Consider the following 22,381-nt stretch of genomic DNA (forward strand, 5'->3'; position numbering starts at 1 on the left):
CACCACCACTTTCTGAACACGGCCCAGGAGGAAGGAGCGGAACCACTGTATGACAGTGCCCCCAGCTCCCAGCCCCTCAAGACGGTCCAGAAGGATGTTATGGTCGATGGTATCAAACGCCGCTGAGAGATCCAGCAGAACTAGGAAACAGCTCTCACCTTTGTCCCTAGCCCACCGGAGATCATCAACCAGTGCGACCAAGGCAGTTTCAGTCCCATGATGAGGCCTGAATCCCGACTGGAAGGGATCCAAATGGTCCGCTTCTTCCAGGTTGTTTATATGTTGCTTGTATCATGTGTAGGTAAATAGATACCAGACTGCATTCTGAATTGTGTTTTCTCATTATGCCTACTAGGACTCTTTCTTAAGTAGATGCTGCCAGGATGTTTGCAGACAATCATTTCCATGAGCTATGGTTAGATGAAAATTGTAAATAAGAAGATGATGATGATCATTATTATTTTTGCATGCATACTGGACTTCAGATAAGAAGTGTTTTGACTCAAGGCACCTCTCATATTTCATCATGCAGAGATGAGGAACCTGCAGCCCTTCAGATGTTCTTGGATTCCAATATAGAGTTGTCATATTTTAAGAAGTAAAAATTCAGACATGCCCAAAATTGGGGGGGGGGGTTTAGACAAATCCCAAAGTTACTGAGCTGTATTTTACAGAAACGCCAAAAAATGTGATTTCTCAGTTTACTTGCCAAAGATCCAGGACAAACCCCAGACGTCACTTCTGCCTAGGCGTCACTTCCACCTTTGAAATCCTGGTAACATCCGGTAAATCCCAGACATAAGGCAGCCCTAAATTCCTGTCAACCCCCAAAAGGGAATTATGGGGTAGAACTACCTAAACAGTATAGAAATTTATTCTTGTATGCAACTACAGTGGCAAGAATGTTATTTGCCCCAAAATGGGGAAAAAAAAGATGTCCTGACAAAAAAAGAATGGATACAAAAACTCATGGACTATGCAGAAATGGCGAAACTTACCAGAAAATCAAGACAATAAACCTTTTATAAAAGAAGGGAAATTGTTTATTGAATATGTACAAATAAATTGTAAACAGATAAGGACATTGGCAGGATTATTTTAATAACCTGCAGAGTAAATAATTCAAGTAGATGAATAAAAGAATAAGCTAAGGTAATTTACAACATGCAGGAAATGATGAAAAATAAATTTAAGGAACCGCAGAAAGAGGAAGAAGGAAGTCGAGTTTCAAAATGTTAAAATGACTGTAAAACTATTGAAATGTATATAGATGAAAATCATAAATTAAAAATAAAAAATAAATTCCCATCAACCCTAGCCTGCATGGCTTATGGTCAGAGGTGATGGGAGTCACAGTCCAGCAGTCTCTGGAGGGCCATAGGAAAGCCAGTCTGAGTTTACACCCATAACTGAATAGCAGAGCAGTATGGGACACAGTGCTTAATGCATGGGAAACCATTTCTTTCTTGCTGAATGTTAATACAGTATCCTCCTCATGTACAGCGTTCAATGTATTCCTTTCTTTCTTAATACATTTTGGAACTAGGATTGTTTTCCTTTCAGCCTGCAGCCAACCCCTCCTTTAAGACTTTTGAATGAAAATCTGAAAGCGACCTGATGTGCAGCCTGCTGGTTGTTGTTTGATCCATAGTGCTTGTCTAATCCATGGGGAAGATAATAATACTTTGATTCAAGTTCATCTCCTTGCCCTTCCAGCAGAGCAGCGGTTTGTTTGGAGTCAATGGATTCCTTTATCCCTGCCGGCCTTGTTTATTTGGTTGCACTCTGTGTTTACTCAGAGGATGCGTCCAGGGGGACTGCCTATTAGCTTTGGCAGACTATATGCCTGTTGCAATCTTGGTGGTTACTTGGTACATTCTGCTCCCCTGCAATGAGGAAGTGATGAAGTCTCCACATTTTCCAGCCACTGGAGAGAAAATCTGGTAGATCAGCCGGTGCTTTGAAAACTGGTTGTCCTGATCTGATCACGCTCCTTGATCTGCATGCAAATAAGGTCTCATTATAGTTTAGTGGGTCAAAAGCATCTTTGGTGCAAGCCAGCACTGGTGACTAATTGAGCCCATCCTTGCTCAGTGAATATATATATATTACTCCTAATGTGATTAACCTCTCCGTTTCAGGACTGCGAGTATTTGCCGACAGGATGGGAAGTAGGCATTTATTTCCCTAGCTAAATAAAACCGCTTCGCCTAATGAATGCCAAGCAAGCAGAGAACAAATTTAAACACTGCAATGCTTCTTAAAGCACCCTTTAAAACGGTGTCTTTTTTGTTGTCGAAAAATACACTGATGGCACATTATAGCTTGAAACTGTGGCTACACTGGGTGATTTGGACAAAATGTCCAATACATTTAATAAGCAATGAATTGAGCATTAGGGTAGCTGCACCGAGAGAAAGAAAATATGTTCCCATGTGGTAATTGCTAGGCTGCTTATAGACCTTACCTAAGTAGCTGCAATATTGCACACCCCTTTAATTTTGCTGGCATATTAAGGGTCTCCAATAGGGGTGTCCTGCTCTTCTTTAAAAGAGGGGTTTACAGACAGACAGACAAAGAAAGAATGCACTCCAGGGCTGTCCCACTAACTCTAAAGGCTTATTCAGAGGCTTATTCAGTCAAAGCATTTTTCCATATGCAAGGTAAAAGGTAAAGGTACCCCTGCCCGTACGGGCCAGTCTTGACAGACTCTGGGGTTGTGCGCCCATCTCACTTAAGAGGCCAGGGGCCAGCGCTGTCCGGAGACACTTCCGGGTCACGTGGCCAGCGTGACATCGCTGCTCTGGCGAGCCAGAGCCGCACACGGAAACGCCGTTTACCTTCCCGCTGGTAAGCGGTCCCTATTTATCTACTTGCACCCGGAGGTGCTTTCGAACTGCTAGGTTGGCAGGCGCTGGGACCGAGCAGCGGGAGCGCACCCCGCCGCAGGGATTCGAACCGCCGACCTTTCAATCGGCAAGCCCTAGGCGCTGAGGCTTTAACCCACAGCGCCACCTGCGTCCCCTTTCCATATGCAGCAACTTATAAAAACTTTGTGAAGAGGAGGACAATGATAGCCAGATGGATAGGTGTCTGTTAGGAGTCCTGTGGCAAGTTCCCCACCCCACCCCCACACACATATATACACATAGTTTGGGGGTTGGTTTTTGCATCTGAGATCAGGGTTAATCTGACCTGGGATTAACTGGACCAGTTCCAAAATGGTCCCAAACCAAACTGAGGACCTTGCACAGCCCTAAATGTAAACTGTAATTAAACACACTGGGGGTTTTTGTGGGGGTGTGGAGGGTGCGGAGATACAGGCAAAGGCTCTCGCCTGTGTCTCCATCTCCCCACCCACCCAGCTGCATATTTTATCAGAGTTTTAATCCCTAATTAAACATGCAGTCAGTGGTGATGGGAAGGTAAAGGCTAGGTGGAAGTGTCTGCGTGCAGCTCCTTATTCTCTTCTCCAGTGACTATGGTATGTTTATTTAGGGTTTGAAACCCAGGTTAAATATACATTCACCTGATTGCAGCCCCTCTTTTTGACAGCCCTGGATTGCTCCTGGTGGACCCAACCCAGGGCTAAATGCGTCTGTCTGCCTTGACCCACTCCAGGCAAATCCTAGATGAACCAGAATCTGCCCAGTTTGGTTTGGGATCTGGGATTTGTCCAAAGCCACTGCACAGCCCTAGTAGCAAGTTCAGCATCTTGTTCAAGCCTAGAAACCAAGCACACCATAAAGGCAACTAAGAGTTGGATTAGTCACCAGATTCTTAGACAAACTTTGCTAAGTACCACCTCTAGCAGCAAGATTCAATGGAATCCCTAGGTTCCTTCTTGACATCCAACTTATTTGTATATATATATTACTCCTTCAGGGCAGATTAGCCTTTTGTCATATATAAACACCTGTTCTAAATGCCTGGTTTCATGTTCCTTTACTCATATTTTACAAGTCACAGATTCCCAATTAAATGTCTGTCCTGAAGCCTTTAAAGCAGCACAAGAATGGGATCTGTTTATTTTAGTTGTAAACAATTGGTCTTTTCCATAATTGTTGGCAAAATCTCACTTATAAATTTTCTTTTGTAGATGGAAACTCAGAAAGTAAGCTAAAAGAGCTTGTTTGGTTTTGTTGATGCTGCTGCTTCATTAGTGTGACTAGTTTGAAACTCTTTGCAGCAATTCGGCTCTAAACAATTTGCAGCAAGCCTGAAATTGCAGTAATAAGACTGGTTTGCATTCATCTGTCAACTCAACAAAGGAAGAGTGTGCTTTTGTGGGTGAAGTCAAACCATTGGAGAGTTACAGTGCCTGCTGTGGTTGTAGAAACTGAAACGAAAGAGACATGTTTAGTTGAAGCTGGGACAGATGGAGGCTTCTGGTTGTGCTGATGCGGGTATACCATGCCGTCTCTTTTTTCTGTGCTCCTCCCAGTGGTCATTCCTCCTCTGGTCAGTGCTGTGGATACACAACCTGACTGTCTACAGGCACTGCAGTTGTAGGCAAGGGATTTCCACACAGCGGGGTTAATGTTGGCAGCCTTCATGTCACATCTGCCTCCATCTTTGTAACATAGAGTTGGTCTGCCAATGGGCCTGGTGCTGCCTGTAGAGCACGTCCTCTGGGATCCTACCATCTTCCATTCAGTGGACAGGATCAAGCCAATAATAAAGACATGATGCATATTTCAAGATGCTATATCATTGTTTGAGTCTGTAACAGATATAAGCTACCCATTGCTAAGACAATTCTTAGTCATGATGCTTCAGGTTCTACCTTTAGTTGATAAATCTTTGACAGTGTATTGAATTTTACAAATCCTTTAACAACTCCTACTCCCAGTTTCTAAAGGGTAAGATCAATTCTGTCTAAGCTACTAGTACAGTAGTGGTGAATGCTTAACACTGGGGATATTCTTTTCCAGCTGCTCATCTCTCCCCAATGGTAGACTAGCATCCTCCCAAGAATGGCATGGCGTGTGCAGCTGAAAGCAGTGCTTAAGCATCCATTGACCCAGCAGCTCACCAGGGCTCTGCCAGTGCAGCCCCACCAGTTGTAAACACAAAATGCAGCCTCGGAGGAGTGAAATTGCTAACATCCTCCCCCATTTCAGGTAACCGATGCTGCATAGGCTAACGTAGCAGTAAGTGAAGTAAACATACAGTTGTCATACACATAGTATACCCCTGTAGTACCCGTTCCACCTTTGGAACTCCCTGCAACCAGATTGGTCTCATGTTTAACCTCCTTGCACCTCTGGTTACCTCCCTTCCATGGGACTAGAGCCTTAGCTCTGTTCCTGTCTGAGGAAACAGTGTTGGGAAGTTTTTAATGTATGATGCTGTATTGTTTTTAATATTCGGTTGGAAGCCGCACAGAGTAGCTGGGGAAACCCAGCCAGATGGGCGGGATATAAATAATAAATTATTATTATTATATTATATGTTGGCCCTTGTGGCATTTGGGCGTGGTTTCGCTTCCTTTGAGGACAAACCCTGTATCCCTTGCAAAATCTCAGGTTCTGAAACCTGTTTCAAGCTACTAGCCACAGCTACATTTACAACAGCTGTGTTAACAAACTCATGAGCATATTTAGTGGGTCTCCGACCCTTTGGTGCTCTGGCACAACCCCCAGCATCTTCAGCTAAAAGCAGCAGCAGGTAGCAGACTGCTGGGCTAGATGGACAAATAGTTAAAGCTGGTCTAATCCAGATTTGAGTGTTTCTGTGGGTAGGAGCATCCCACAAGCCACTCATACCACGAGTGGGATTTTTGTAAGCCACCTTCATGAGATGAGACCAATGACAGGGATAGTGGCTCTCACACCTCTTGCTGTGGTTCAGCCTGTACTGAGAGAATGCCACTAGTTTCAGGGCTTCAATTTCATGTGTTCATTAATCATTGTGGTTAGTGATCCGTGGTGCAGTGTATCCAGGGTCACTGGGACTTGAAGATCCATACTATTTCTGCAGCAGGGTCTCAGCAGGGTCCCTGTTTCCCACATCTTAGAGCTGCCCCATCAGCATGAAAGGGGAGCTTTGTAGCCACCATGTGCTCCAAAGCTCAGCATTTAGGAACACAGAAAGTACAAGGTGCTTCAGTTTCAAGTGAACGGTGTCCAAGTTTCGTTACATACAATGGAGCTTCTCAGAGAACACAACTTAAGTCATTCCAAAAGGAGATATTGTAACGCTCCAAATCATTTCCCCATGTATGGGCACAGAAAACAGTAGGTCTAGCTGAAAGCAACACATCCTGGGGGCCGACTTGAATAAAATATGGGGGCGGACAGGCAAACCCCATCCTGAATAATCAGTCGCATGATGTGGCATGCACAGACCATTTGAATGGCAATACCCATCAACACTGGTGGGGCTTGACACCCTCAAATATTTTATGGGTGGGGGGCAAAGGGACCTCAGCCCCAAGAGTTGGTTCCTATGCAAGACATGGAGATTTGCACTGACTGTTGCAGTGCATCCCTCATCATCATTATTATTGTATAATGTTAATCTTAGAAGGGTGCATAATCTTAGAAGGTTGCATATTCTTAGGAGGGGTATGGTTGTAAGGGGACATTCTTTTATTTTTATATATACATATATATATATATATATATATATATATATATATATATATATTGTTTTTAAAAGTTTTAACATACATTATTATTTGCACTACTCCACAAACAATCTCAATACCTTTATGGGGGTTCTTCAAACCCCTGGACTTCCCTCCACCCCTCTCCCCAGTTTCCAATTGTTATCTCTTCTCTTTTCTGCATCTAAATACCTTTATCCAGAATATTAAATTTCCATGCTAATATCTTTTGTCAGATTATATTACAAGTGCTAGTCCAATCCTGCTATGGTTTTTAAGTGTTTGCAATGCTTCTTCATATATTCTACAAAATTAATCCATTCTTTTTAAAATTTATTGTCCTCTTGATGTCTAATCTTCCTGGTCAATTTCGCCATTTTGGCATAATCCATCAGTTTCAATATCCATTCTTCTTTCGATTGGGTTCTTTCTTCCTTCCATCCCTGGGCATACAACATTGTGTGTGTGTGTGTGTGTGTGTGTGTGTTTTGTGTTTTTTGTTTTGTTTTGTTTTGTTTTAGCTTTATTAACAATCTCTTATATCATATGACACATTTCATATAGCATATCTCGTATAACTTATACATATGTATTGTACATCTTCTTAAGTAAACATATATATAATCCATGTAAGCAAAAACCATATACAAGTAGTATTCTGTTTACTTACATAAATTAAACTGATTCATATTTTTTACTATCTTTTGTTGTCTTATTTTTTATTAACATGAATTAAGGAAAGAAAAAAGCAGAAAAAAAGGAAAGGGTGTAGTTGGACTTCCTATCATTTCCCGGTGTATTTCCCTTATTCTAGAAATGAATATACCTGTCATTATTGGGCTATTCTTTATATTCCTTCTAATACATTCTTACAACAATTAGTACCTTTTGACTTATTTCTCAGTTTCATTATATAAGGGTCAATCAAATGCTGCCACAGACGTTATACCACTGTTATAATTTCGTAAATATTTCTTATATACAACATTCTTACCGCTGTCATCCCATACATAAATAGGATCTTCTTCTCCCTTGGTAATTCTTTTCCTATTATACCTAATAGAAAATCCTCTGGGGTTTTTTTAACAAAAGTTATTTTTAGCATTTTTTTAAGTCGCTATAAATGATTTCCCAGAAGGCTTTTGCTAATTTACAGGTCCACCACATATGATAAAATGTACCTTCATTATCCTTGTATTTCCAACACATATTGGACATTTTCTTATACATTTTCACAAGTCTTGTAGGAGTTAAAGACCATCGGTAGTGAGGCGACATTCTTGTGACTGTCATGCAAGGTCCCTGTGCTTCTGAATTTGCCGCTCCATGACTGGTAATGATACAAGCTAACATTTTTCCTTTCTCTTTTCCATAGGAATTTAAGGAAGAATTCTATGGCCCTTTTCTGCTCATGAGCTCTTCCATGGTGTCCTGCTCTTCGCATGAGGAGGAGTGTTTGTTTAGCCAGCAACACTTGCACACAAGAAATTGGCAGGCAGTTCCAAGCTGTTTCAAGAGGACTTAACTTATTTAAAAGAAAACAATAACAAAACAGCCTCTCCCTCGCCAGAAACACATGCTAAAGTATTCTCCTGTGTCAAACTGTTGACAGAACCCGTGCCATAAGGTGAGTCACTCTGCAGCGGGACTGAAATAAACAGACTTCACGGTTCTGCCCACAAAAGGATTGCAAATCACACAAAACAGCCCTGAGCCAGGTAGAAAGATGCAATTTATTGCCTCCATCTTTCCCTGCATCTTTAGAAAGTGATACAAATAAGTAGATGAGCATCTGTGTTTCTGAGCAGCCTTCTTATAACGAGAGCAGTTCTGTATTTTGTGAATTCACATTTGTTTTCCCTTTGTGCTTCCTTTCAGAGGGCAGTGCTTCACAGGAAGCCTGCATCCACTTTCAGTTGGCAGGGAGATTTTTTTTGCCGTCTATTCTATCCCTTCTGTACTGACTGTATCATTTGTGTACTGGCGATCCATTGACAGTTCCACAGCATGGGCAAGAAGATTGGCTAGGAACATAGGCAGCTGCCATATACTGAGCCACAACATTGCCTACTAATCTTGATGGCTATGCTCTACCTCCACAGGCTGTAATGCTTCTGAAACTGGTGTTGCTGGAAGCCACCAGAGGGGAGATTGCACTAGGGCTTGAATCCTGTTTGCTGGTTTCCCACAAGCATCTGTTTGGCCAGTGTGAAAACAGGATGCTGGACTAGATGAGCCGTTGGCCTGATCCAGCAGGCTCTTCTGATGTTCTTATGGTTCATCTAGCTTAGTATTGTCAACACTGACTGGCAGTGTAGATTTCTCTCAGGTTTCAGACAGGGACAGGCCCATCCCGGTGAGGCAAAAATAGGATGGGCCATCCCTGAGGCAAAACTGGAATTGCTGTCTCCTGGTCCCCTGCCATGCCCACCCCTGCCCTGCTCTGGTTTAGTGGGAGCTGGGGTGCTCCTCAAAGCATTGCTGCTTACTTGGTTTCTTCTCCTGTGAGTGGAGGAGACGAGGAGTAATGCTGCACTCTGGAATGGCTCCCTCTCAGTAGTGGAAGTTGTAGATCAGGCAGAGCGCTGCCTCTTGTACTTTCACCACCTGAGGTTGGCATTTTACCCTGCATCATGGGTGGGCTGGCTCTGGATGTTGTCTCTCTCAACCCTACTTGGAAATAATGGGTGCTGATCTTGGGAATTCATGCAAAGCAGAAACTCTGTCACTTAACCATGGCACTTCCCCAAAGGACACACACACCCCACAAGCACCATTACCTTTTAGGGCTGCCATACATAAACAGTGCTGAAATGTCCAGGAAAATCTGGACATATGTGTTAAGTTGTGGGTGAACATATCAGACGACACAGCGATTCTTCAAACAGCTCTTGTTTATTCACAGGCCAGAACAGAACTGAACTGAAGGGTTCAGTCAGCCTGCTTATATAGAGCTCCAGTACAACGTAACTGTAACAATTTTCTAAAACTATCCAATCACTGAACGTCACTTTCGATCCCTTATTTGCATAACTATCTACAGTATCCCCCTGCTGGCCCAGGGTGAGAACTTCAGTACATAACAATATGTATCCCCTGCTGGCCCAGGGTGAGAACTTCAGTACATAACAATATGGCTACCAATGTTGGAAGTGTAGATACTGGCAAATTTCCTTAGAAATAGCTCAAATCTTCTCTCATATATATATATATATATATATATATATATATATATTCAAAGCTCAACAACTTTTGTGTCCAGATTTTCACTTTTTGAAATATGGTAGCACAGTTTGCATCATCAATGAGAATACTCTTTAGCCAATTCAAGGTAATAACCCATTACATACTAGTTATCATTTTAGCAACATGCCAAGTACTTTTCTGCCATGTTACCTACTGTTGTCCAGGGCAAGAATGACAAGGTGACAGGATCTGTTGTTGCTGCAGCTGCTGCTGTTGATTTACTGGGGAGGGATATTTGCATTATTTCAGGTATAGTCACAGCAGGCTTCATAATAAGTCAATGTAAATACTTTTAATAGGGACGCGGGTGGCGCTGTGGGTAAAAGCCTCAGCGCCTAGGGCTTGCCGATCGAAAGGTCGGTGGTTCGAATCCCTGCGGCGGGGTGCGCTCCCGCTGCTCGGTCCCAGCGCCTGCCAACCTAGCAGTTCGAAAGCACCCCCGGGTGCAAGTAGATAAATAGGGACCACTTACTGGTGGGAAGGTAAACGGCGTTTCCGTGTGCTGCGCTGGCTCGCCAGATGCAGCTTTGTCACGCTGGCCACGTGACCCGGAAGTGTCTCCAGACAGCGCTGGCCCCCGGCCTCTTGGGTGAGATGGGCGCACAACCCCAGAGTCTGTCAAGACTGGCCCGTACGGGCAGGGGTACCTTTACCTTTACCTTTTAAATACTTTTAATACAGTTTAAATACACAGGGTCAACCTGCCCCATATGGCACTACAATGAAAGTTCATAAAGTATTTCACTGAACAGGTTCACTGTTTTCCCCATATTAAATACATACTGTTAAACCAAATGCAAGATGAATCTTTTGGAAAATCGGAACTCAGTTTATGAAATTACGCATTTCCTTAACTGTTCTATTCTTCTGGAGTGGCATGCAGTATATAAATGTTTCAAACTGGACTATAGAGTGCTGTTGACTTGGAGAGGGAATAATTGAAGCATTCTTCAAAAGCTACTGACCCACCCACCTCTGCCAAAGGATGAATCATCAACACTTCCATGTGATTGTTCTTCCTTTAGCTGCATATATCCTGAATTACTAACTCTTCCTATTGTCCTTGGATTAAGGTGCTGAAGTCAAGCACTTGCAAAACACAAATGAAAGAATCATAAATATGTACTCAACAAGACAAAAAAGTGTTTATTTGTCTTAACAATTTTTACCTTGTTCTTCAGTCAACAAGTGTCAACGTACAATCGAGAAGGTGTGCTTCTAGATGGAGCTTTGTTGTGCATTCGGTGTGTTCCTACACACAAGTTTTTTGCACTATCCACATGATGTTGCCATCTTCAAAATGCCACCCTGCACTTTTATGACATTTAATCTGGATTTCCTCTTACCACAGAAAATCTGTGGGGTAAAAACTGCCCATTATACACCCATAGTCACCACCAAGGTGGAAGCTCATTAGTACTTTGGGCGGTGGCGTTGTCACATGTGTGGTGATGTTTCAGTGGCTGGTCCCTAATAGCCACACCCAAATTTCCATTGCTCTGAGCACAACCTATTCATTCTGCTTCAAAGGGGCCAGTGAGGACAGGGTGTGTTCCTTTGATACAAGCATACCTACATCAGCTGATTGCCACATTCTGAAGGCATGTCAAAAATTCAACAACCCAGCTCAGAGAAGCTATTCTCTCAAGATCTCAGAGGAGATTACCTTCAAGGCTGTAATAGCAGCACACATGTTGGAACATGTGTGTGTGTGTTTGTGTGTTTGTAGAGCTCTTGTCCAACGCCGTTTTCCAGTATTTGCATATCATTCCGAGAGAAAGAGAAAAAAGCATGCCTGTGCCCAGGTACAGAATTCCCTACGTGTATGCCCCAAATTGGAAAAGGTAATGGAGGCAGGTGGGGGAGTAGTGATTAAGAGAAACACATCATGCAAATATTCCATCAAGGAGCACCCACCGGTGTGGAAAGGAAGCAGCAGAATACCCATGAAAATATATACGATTAAAAATAGAGCACATGTATGGTTCCATACCAACCAAGTTAACAGGGAAACTGGATCTAAACGGCAAGGGCTTGTTTGCGACACAGGCTCCATGTGGAAGTGTCCTAAGAATAACATTGGAACAGTAAATGTTTGTGTGTTGTTTAAATAGCCTGTATAAAGAAGTGATGGTGGTAACAATAACGATCAATGAAAAAGTGCTATGTGTGTGCAGAAAAGACACCAGTTTGCATATGTATGTGCAGATGCAAAGCTAAGAATAATTACTGCAATTTAAATAGAAATACCATATGTCTCAACACAGTGGCTAAGACAGGGACTGTGGATGAGCCACTCCAAGGGCCTCGCTCTCTCTTCTCAAGGTTCTTTATTTTCAAATCGGACTTGAACTGGGCTTCCCTCCATTGCAGATCATGTCTTCAAGGAGGGGCCTTGCCTTCTGTAACAACCTGGTAACAGTTTGCCTCACTAGCTGCTCCTTTGTTCACTCAAACAGCAACTGGCTCTCCTATAACTTTCTCACTCTTTTGAGACCCTTGTGTGGTGTAGCAGTTAGAGGTTAGGGTTAGGAATGGGTAGACCAGGTTCAAATATCTTTTTGGCCGTGGTTCTCACTAGGTGACCTTGAGCTAGTCATAATTTTTCAGCCTCACCTTTGACACAGAGTTTGCTGTGGGAAAGCTGGGATAATAAATATTTGTTAAACAATTTACAATTCCTTCCTTCCTTCCTTCTTGAGATATTTTAAAGTTGATTCGCAATCATTTATTGATCCAGATAAAAAAAAATTAAAGCAGTATCCTTCCAACTTTGCAGGGTGTCTTCATATTAACTGAAATCAAATTGATAGGGATTTTAAAAACTAAGTTCATTTTTTTCTGCTGCTACTTGTCTGATGTTTCATTCTTTAATGCAAGTTCAGATACGATATTTTTGCCAATGGTAAGCCAGTCTGCTGCTTTCACAACAGGAACAATTATTGTTTGCCATGAAAGGTTCCCATTCCTGCCAAGACTCATCCAGTGTGTAATATAGAAAAATACAATACATTCCTTGAGCTTTAAGTTATTCCTTTGAATGAGTGAGTGAGCTAATGGCTACTCTCCACATAATATATAGCTGCGATCTTCAAGTCATTTGTTCTAAAATGACCCTAAAATAGCCAGTGGCTTTACTCACTCCAATGTATACAGATTCCATCAATCAGATTCCAGAGAGATGGCTACAATAGCCCTGTAGCACCTTAAAAAACTAACAAGGTGCAAAACAAAATGCCATAATAAATTTGTTAGCCGTTAAGGTACTACAGCACTCTTTTTGTTAATAAATCAAATGTATCATGTATATATCCATGGACTAGTTCTGCTGTCACCATGAATTACAAGAAAACAAACATAAATATAGCAGGAAATCTTGACTCCTGGATAAGCTTTATCACATGCTATCAGCAATGAATTTGAACAACTGTGGCTGCAGATTTACAAGGGAATAAGGGCCCTTGAACTCCATCAAACCTACTTCCGAATAATCATGTACAGGATTGTGTAGAGTAGGGAAATGATCTAATTATGTATTTACATACTTATTGCATTTTTATCCCACCTTTACTCCCAAGAGCTCAAGGCAACACACATGGTTCCTCCCCCTATATTTTATCCTTACAACAGCCCTGCAAGGTAGGTGGAGTTGGCAGCAAGCAGGTGGCCCAAGGTCCACCCAATGAGCTTCATGGCTGTGTGGAAATGTGGAATATACAGGGCCAGATTTAGGTTTGCTGAGGCCCTAAGCTGCTGAAGGTAATGGGGCCCTATATATGTCCAGCTGTTCTTTGTCAACAACAAATTGTTGCTTTTTTTTGTGTTGTCGCTGTTTTTTGTGTTGAATATATGCTGTATGCGGAGCCCATTACTTACATCATAGGAGCCTACACAAAACACTGTTGCTGAATGTAAAGGTAAAGGTAAAGAGACCCCTGACCATTAGGTCCAGTCGTGGACGACTCTGGGGTTGCGGCGCTCTTCTCGCTTTATTGGCCGAGGGAGCCAGCGTACAGCTTCCGGGTCATGTGGCCAGAATGACTAAGCCGCTTCTGGCGAACCAGAGCAGTGCACGGAAACACCGTTTACCTTCCCGCCGGAGCAGTACTTATTTATCTACTTGCACTTTGAGGTGCTTTCAAACTGCTAGGTTGGCAGCAGCAGGGACCGAGCAACGTGCGCTCACCCCGTTGCGGGGTTCCGAACCGCCGCCCTTCTGATCGGCAAGTCCTAAGCTCTGTGGTTTAACCCACAGTGCCACCCGCGTCCCATTGCTGAATGTAGGTTTTATTTTATTTTATTTCTTTTTTATCTTATATTTTGGAAATGTACATCCAGGTTGTTTTTTCCTTTATTTTTTTGGGGGGGCCCCAAGAGAGTGGGGCCCTAAGCTATAGCTTGTTTAGCTTATACGTAAATCCACCACTGGGAATATATATCAGCTTCCTTCTATCAACCATAACAAAGATTCATGAGCGTACACACCCAATCCAATCTGCTGCTTTGATCAGGTGAGCTAAAATAGTTCTGCAGCAAAATCAGGCTGGGGGCAGTGGGATAAGTACATAAAACAGTGGAACTGGCAAGCTTGAAGCTTCCTCCTTTTCTTTTTCACTGACAAACTCTGCTTCATAAGATGTCTGTTTTTAGAAGTTTGCTGCCACCTACAGACAAGTAGCCCAAGAGATCTGCATGACATCAGTTTTAAAGAAGGATATCAGCAGCCTACAGACACTGTTGCTCCATTGGTTTGAATGGCCTCTTTCCTTTTTAACCAACATTCTGCTTTGGAAAAAAGATAATGTGCACTGCTGGCATGTCCTTTTATAAATTAACACAAGGTGGCATTTTAGCTGCGGGTGGCAAACCATAGCTCCCTAACTAGCAACTAGTGCAGAGGGTGTTCAATATGATGCTCTCCAGATGCTGCTGGACCACAACTCCCATCATCCCTGACTTTTGGCCATGCTGTCTGGGGCTGGTAGGAACTGGAGTCCCAACTTTTGGAGGGCACCATGTTGATTACCTCTGCATTAGAAGGCAGAATTTGTAAAGTAGGAAGGGTCCCTGAGGGTCATTTAGTCCAACCCCCTACAATGCAGGAATCCTGCCCACAGACATCCCTGGGTGGGCAAGAAGAAGAAGAAGAAGAAGAAGAAGAAGAAGAAGAAGAAGAAGAAGAAGAGGAGGAGGAGGAGGAGGAGGAGGAGGAGGAGGAGGAGGAGGAGGAGGAGGAGGAGGAGGAGTTTGGACTTGAGATCCCACCTTTCACTCCCCTTAAGGAGTCTCAATGTGGCTAACAATCTCCTTTCCCTTCCTCCCCCACAATAAACACTCTGTGAGGTGAGTGGGGCTGAGAGACTTCAGAGAAGTGTGACTAGCCCAAGGTCACCCAGCAGCTGCATGTGGAGGAGTAGGGAAGCAAACCCAGTTCACCAGATTACGAATCCACTGCTCTTAACCACTACACCACGCTGGCTCAAACCACCAACCTTCTGGTTAGCAGCCCATTGCACCACAGACTGAGAACTGTTAAATCCCGAATTCAAAGAGCACTTCAGCCACAACCTCCTTATCTATAACAGAGAGATAAATCATAACTACACAGGCAATAACCTTACACAGTTATTGCAAATATAATTGAAATTAGCATTTGCAAAGTGCTTGGAATACTGAGGGAAAACGTACTTGTTTCTGAGGGGTGACGGCAGCTATCTGTTATTTCTGGAACTTCTTTTTAAACGGACTTTTCCATATAATAAATAACAGTTTGTCAACTGCTTTTCTCTAGAATACCTTTTAAAAAGGTCAATAAAAATATCATTAACCTTTCTCCTAGAATATCATTAATAAATGTGGGTTTTATTCAATGGTTTCCCTCTGATGATGAAAGGCTCTTAAATCCAGTGAAGCTCGTGTCAGCAGAACAGGAAGCCTATTTTGGGAAAATCAGTGTCTTCCTCTGAAACACATACACCCCCTACACACACACCTGATGTCCATGTTGTTCTGCCAAGAAACACTGTCTCCTATTTTCCTATGGCACCCACTTCCTGTCGCATATTGTGTCAGACCACTGGTCCATCTAGCTCAGAAATGACTAGCATTGACTCTCCAGGGTTTCAGAATAGGGTATCTGCCAGCCTACCTGGAGATGCCAAGGATTGTACCCAATACTTCCTGTATGCAAAGCAGATGTTCCACCACTCATACCTTGCAAGTGTCATGGAATTAAACGGGACATCCCATTTTTTTTATCTTGAGAGCATGGCAGCCATTTTGTTTGCTTTGATCTTGTGCAATTTCATGGCATGTTTTCCCTCCAAAGAAAGCACTTTCTTTGAGGCTGTGATCTTGCATGGTGCCCCAAAACATGTGGTTTTGGGTGCCGTGCCAAAAAATAGCACTTTGCAGGATGGGGAAACAGTGGCACGAAATCACACGAGAGCATGGCAACCAAAATGCCTGCCATGCTCTCATGATAAAAATAGGAAGATGGATATGTGATGGTCTTGTAGTAAGGTTAAAGCTTACTGGGAAATGAGATATAATGAAATAAAAAGGATGTTCAAAATAACCTTTGTAAAAAAAAATAACAACACCAGAAGCTTTTCTTTGGGGAATTCGAGGGACAGAACTACCTAAATTGTATAGTTTATTTATGTATGCTACTACAGCAGCAAGAATGCTACTCGCCGAAAAATTGAAAGAAGCAGAAGTCCCAGCAAAGGAAGAATGGATACAAAAACTTATGGAACGTGCAGAAATGGCAAAACTCACCGGAAGAATAAGAAATCAAGATAACAAACATTTTATAAAAGAATGGAAATGGTTTATTGAATAAGTACAAATAAACTGAAAACAGATAAGGACATTGGCAGGATTATTGTAATAACCTGCAGTTTCATAAGAATATATATTTAAAGTAGATAAATAAATTAGCAAATTAAATGAATTTGGATATGCAGAAGATATTATAAAATAAATTTAAGGAACTGCAGAAAGGGGGGAAGGAAGTCAAGCTTTGAAATGTTAAAATGATTGTAAAATTAATGAAATGTATAAACCTGAAAAGTATAAATAAGTATTACATTTTGGCTTCAAAGTGTTGGAGGCTATGCTTTCTCCAATAAGATACCACCAGGAAGATCAAGGGCTCGCTTCCTGTGATCATGGAGTGTGACTTTCTATTAGATTTCATGTAGTGTTGAGACGGGAATCTTTTGCATGAGGAACTCTTGGATGTTTCCATGTGTGCTTTGAACGAGCTCCGGGGGTGAGTGGTTATATAGTCTTCAGGTGGCATGCATTTGTGGTATACAGGGAATTCAAACCCCCATCCCAGCTACAGGATCGCTGTGGCAAAGCAGTAGGAATCATGCTGGCAATATTACAGCTGGCACTATCACCTGTGTGAGGGTTCTGTGGCATCTTTGCTTCTGCCAGTTTCTGCAGTGGACATGTGGGGTTGAGTGATGTCATGGAGGTGTTGAACCATCACTGTGGGGTGGGTGGGATGTCACCAGAGCACTGCACCATTGTTGGGGAGTGTGGGCAATGTTGCTATGGATGTTGTGGGTCATCTGTGAGTGCTGCTGATTCCCCCCCCCCTTTTTTTTCTATCAACTTTGCTGCTAAGAGGGCAGGTGATCGTGGTTATACTACACCACTGCCTTTTTTTCTGAAGGTACGCAGGGGTACGCATACCCCTAAACATTTTGTGAATCCAAGTTTGGCCTCATTGAGGGGCAGTATTTCAATGAGTAGGAAAATGAGAGTACCCCTAGACATTTTTTTTTTTTATAAATGTTTATTAAGATTTTTTAAATACAAATGCAAAAATAATCAACAATATAGCATACATCATAACATATTTTCAAAACCTCTTTGGACTCCCTCACATCTCCCGCTCCCACTTACATCGTCTTAAATTTTAACCAGCAAATTGTCATCTTGTTTATATTCTTAGGTCCCATTCTTTTAAATATAGTCTAATAGTTCTCCAAATGGTTTATATTTTCCTCAATCTACTTATCGTCCTAATTCCATCTAGTTTAGTGGTGGTCAATTATTTATGATCTAGCATCCTTCTTAACATTCAACCAAATTACAATATTTTTGTAAATAAGTCCTAAATTTCTTCCAGTCTTCTTCAACCCTCTCCTCTCCCAGGTCTCGGATTCTGCCGGTCATCTCAGCCAGTTCCATATACTCTATCAGTTGCATCTGCCATTCTTCCAGTGTGGGTAAATCTTGAATTTTCCAATGCTTGGCAATGAGTATCCTTGCTGCTGTTGTTGCATACAGGAAAAAAGTTCTATCCTTTTTTGTCACCATCTGGCCGACCATACCCAAGAGAAAGGCTTCCGGTTTCTTGGGAATAGTATACTTAAATACCTTTTTCAACTCATTATATATCATTTCCCAGAAGGCTTTCACTCTAGGGCATGTCCACCAGAGGTGAAAAAATGTTCCTTCATTTCCTTTACATTTCCAGCATTTGTTATCAGACAAATGGTATATTTTGGCAAGTTTAACTGGGGTCATGTACCATCTATATATCATTTTCATTATATTTTCCTTCAAAGCATTACATGCAGTGAAGTTCAGCCCTGTGGTCCACAACCTTACCCAGTCCTCAAACATAATATTGTGCCCAATGTCCTGTGCCCACTTTATCATAGCCGATTTAACCATTTCATCTTGTGTGTTCCATTTTAACAGCAAGTTATACATTCTTGAAAGTACCTTAGTCTTAGGTTCTAACAATTCTGTTTCCAATTTCGATTTCTCCACCTGGAACCCTAACTTTTTATCATTTTTAAAAACTTCCTTAATCTGAGCGTAGTGTAACCAGTCTCGCACTTTATCCTTCATTTTCTCCAAACTCTGCAATTTCCAATTGTCTCCGTCTTTTTCTAGAATTTCCCAATATTTCGGCCATTTGGCCTCCATATTGAGTCTTTTTCGGGCCTTAGCTTCCAGAGGCGATAGCCACCTCGGAGTTTTATTTTCCAATAAGTCTTTATATTTTGTCCAGACATTAAACACTGCTTTTCTGACAATATGGTTTTTGAAGGCCTTATTGATTTTAACCTTATCATACCATAAGTATGCATGCCAACCAAAAGCATTATTAAAACCTTCCAGATCCAATACGTCAGTGTCCTCGAGAAGTAGCCAATCTTTTAGCCAGCAGAAAGCTGCGGCCTCATAGTACAACTTTAAGTCCGGCAGGGCAAAGCCCCCTCTCTCTTTCGCATCGGTTAATATCTTAAACTTAATTCTGGGCTTTTTGCCCTGCCAGACAAACTTAGAGATATCTCTCTGCCACTTCCGGAAGCACTCCGTCTTGTCTACAATCTGTAGTGTTTGGAACAAAAACAACATTTTTGGCAATACATTCATCTTAATGGCAGCAATTCGGCCTAACAAAGAAAGTTTCAATTTTGTCCAACTATCTAAGTCTCTCTTAATTTCTGACCAACATTTTTCATAATTATCCTTGAATAGACTCAGATTTTTGCTGTTATGTTTACCCCTAGGTACTTTACTTTTTTAACCACATTTAATTCTGTCTGTCTCTGAAACCGTTCCGACTCTGCATCCGTCAAGTTTTTTCCCAATACCTTAGTTTTCTGTTTGTTTAATTCAAATCCCGCCACCCGACCAAAGTCATGAATCAACTGTAATACTCTTTTCGTACTAGATTCTGACTCCTGCAGGGTCAGAACTAGGTCATCTGCAAAAGCTTTGAGTTTATATTGTTTGGCTCCGACCTGAATTCCTTCCACCCACCGGTCCCCTCTGATCATATTCAGCAACACCTCCAGAACCGAAATAAATAACAATGGGGAAATAGGGCAGCCTTGTCGTGTTCCTTTTTCAATTTTAAACTCTTCTGTAACCACATTGTTAACTATGTTTAGCCTTTTGTTCTGAATATATTGCATCAATCCCATTCTCAAACCCCCGTCCCACTCCCATTTCTTTTAGATTTCCCTTCATAAATTTCCAGGAGATGTTGTCAAAGGCCTTCTCCGCATCAATAAAAATTAACACTGCTTTTGTGTTTATGTCTGTTTGCAAAAGTTCTAGAATGTCAATAATGTTCCTTGTATTGGCAAACAAATGTCTACCTGGGAGAAAGCCCGCCTGGTCCTTGTGAATTACTTCATTTAGAACTTTTTTAAATCTAGTTGCCAAAATGTCTGCAAATATTTTGTAATCCACATTTAAAAGAGAGATGGGACGATAGTTCTTAAGTTGTGTCTTTTCAGCTTCTGTTTTTGGTATCAATGTGATGAAGGCTTCCTTCCACGATTCTGGCGTCCTCTTCCCCTCCATAATTTCATTGCTGACCTCCATCAGTGGTTGTATCAAATAGTCTTTTAATGTCTTATAGTACTTGGAGGTCAGCCCATCTGGCCCTGGAGATTTGCCCAATTTCAAGTTCTGAATGGCTTGTTCAATCTCTTGTCGTGTTATTTTGCAGTTCAGGATTGATCTATTTGGTAGACTGTTTTTTTCCAAAAATTGTTTAATCCCAATCTCATCTTGCGGCCCTTGGGTATACAACTTTTTAAAGTATCTCTGGAAACACTTTCTAATATCCACCGGGTTCTGAATATTTCTTCCTTCAATCTCTAAATTTGTGACTGTGTTTAGCTTTTGTCTCTTCTTCAACTGCCAAGCTAGCAGTTTTCCACATTTATTCGCCGATTCAAAAGTTTTTTGTTTCATTAATTTAATCTTCCACTCTATTTCCTGGTTTATCAATTTAGAATATTGTGCTTGATGAAGTTTAATTTCTCTCAGAATCGGCTGTGACTTCGGATTTGATCTTAACTTCTTCTCTAATTCTTTAATTTTCTCCAAGATTTTATCTTTCCTCTCATTTTGTGACCTTTTCTTTACAGCATTTTGTTGTATCAAGAACCCCCTCATCACGGCCTTACTTGCGTCCCAGATGATTCTTTTTTCCACCGTAGTGGTCATATTTATCTCAAAATAATCCTTTAAAACTTTTTGGGCCTTCTTAGAAATCTCCTGATCTCTAAACAGATTGTCATTCATCTTCCATCTAAAGGAGCCGGTTGGTAATAGTGTCATGTCCATCTTAATCGCATTGTGGTCGGAGCAGGTCTTTGGGCAGATTTCCACCTTTCTGGCCTTCGGTGCCAGACCTCTAGATATCCATATTTGGTCGATTCTTGTCCAAGTCAGTTGGGCTTCAGAGAAAAATGTTCCTTCTCTTCCCAAGGGGTTCTTTGTCCTCCAGATATCAATCAAATCCATATTGTCTGTCATTTCAAAAAAAGTCTTTGGTAGTCTGCCGTCTTTTGTAACATTTTGGCTTTGTGACTTATCCATGTTAGTTGATACGACCCCGTTGATATCTCCCATCATAATGATGTTGTTGTAATCCAGATAATCCAGCATGGTCTCGTGCAACGTCTTATAAAATTCCGATTTCCCCTCATTTGGTGCATAGATTCCTAATATCAAAAGCTTCTCTCCTTGATATTGTATCTCAATTGCCAAAATTCTTCCATGTTCGTCTTTAAATAAGAATTTGGGTGACAGGCTCTCTTTTGCATATATCACCACACCTCTCTTCTTTACTCTATCCGAAGATATAAATTCCTGGCCAAGTCTTTTATTTATTAACACTTTTCTGTGGAGCCTAGTCACATGTGTTTCTTGCAGGCAAATAATGTCCAATTGTTCTTTTTTTAATATGTGAAATATTTTCCTCCTTTTTTCCGGGATGTTGCAGCCGTTTATATTCCAGCTCAAAAGTTGCAGAGACATCCTGAAATAGTCTGGTTATTCTTCCCGGGGTGGTATCTTATTCGTTGGATCTTCCTGTTCCGAGGGTGCCGGTACCGCCGGTGCTCCAGGCCCAAAGGGTAGTTCAATTCCTTTTTGGAGGTCCTCTCCGTATGCAGTCAATAATTTGTCTCTATCTTCCAATGTTCTAATTTTCACCTTCTTCCCTCTGAAAGTAAAGGATAATCCTTGGGGAAATTCCTACCTAAAGATAATTGAGTTGCCCCTAAGCAGTCTGACCAGTTCCAAATAGTCAGATCTAAGGTCCAACAGTTGTTTAGGAATATCTTTGTAAATTTCAATTCTTTTATCCAAAATGTCCAGTGACTTTCCGTAGTGTAGGCCCAAAATCTTATCCCTTTCCTCCTTTGATCTCAGTGTTATCAAACAGTCTCTGGGCTTCTCTTTCTTTACTAGTCTTCCAAGTCTGAAAGCTGAGACGATCTTAAAGTCCTTTTCCTCTAGGTTCCAAAACTTGGAGAATTCTTTAGTCAAAAACTCAGCTAGATTGCCTTCTTCCACTTCTGGTATCGACCTTATCCTTAAGTTACTCTCCCGGTTCCGCAGTTCCATCATAGATAAATAAGTCTGATGTTCCCCTACTTGTTTGCAGAGTGGTCTTACCTCTTGTTCTAAATTTTCTAAATTTGGCTAGTGTCCTCAGCCAGTTTCCGATTTTCTACTGTGGCCTCC

Source organism: Podarcis cretensis, assembly GCF_951804945.1.
Source record: "Podarcis cretensis genome assembly, chromosome: 2".
Lineage (NCBI taxonomy): Eukaryota > Metazoa > Chordata > Lepidosauria > Squamata > Lacertidae > Podarcis > Podarcis cretensis.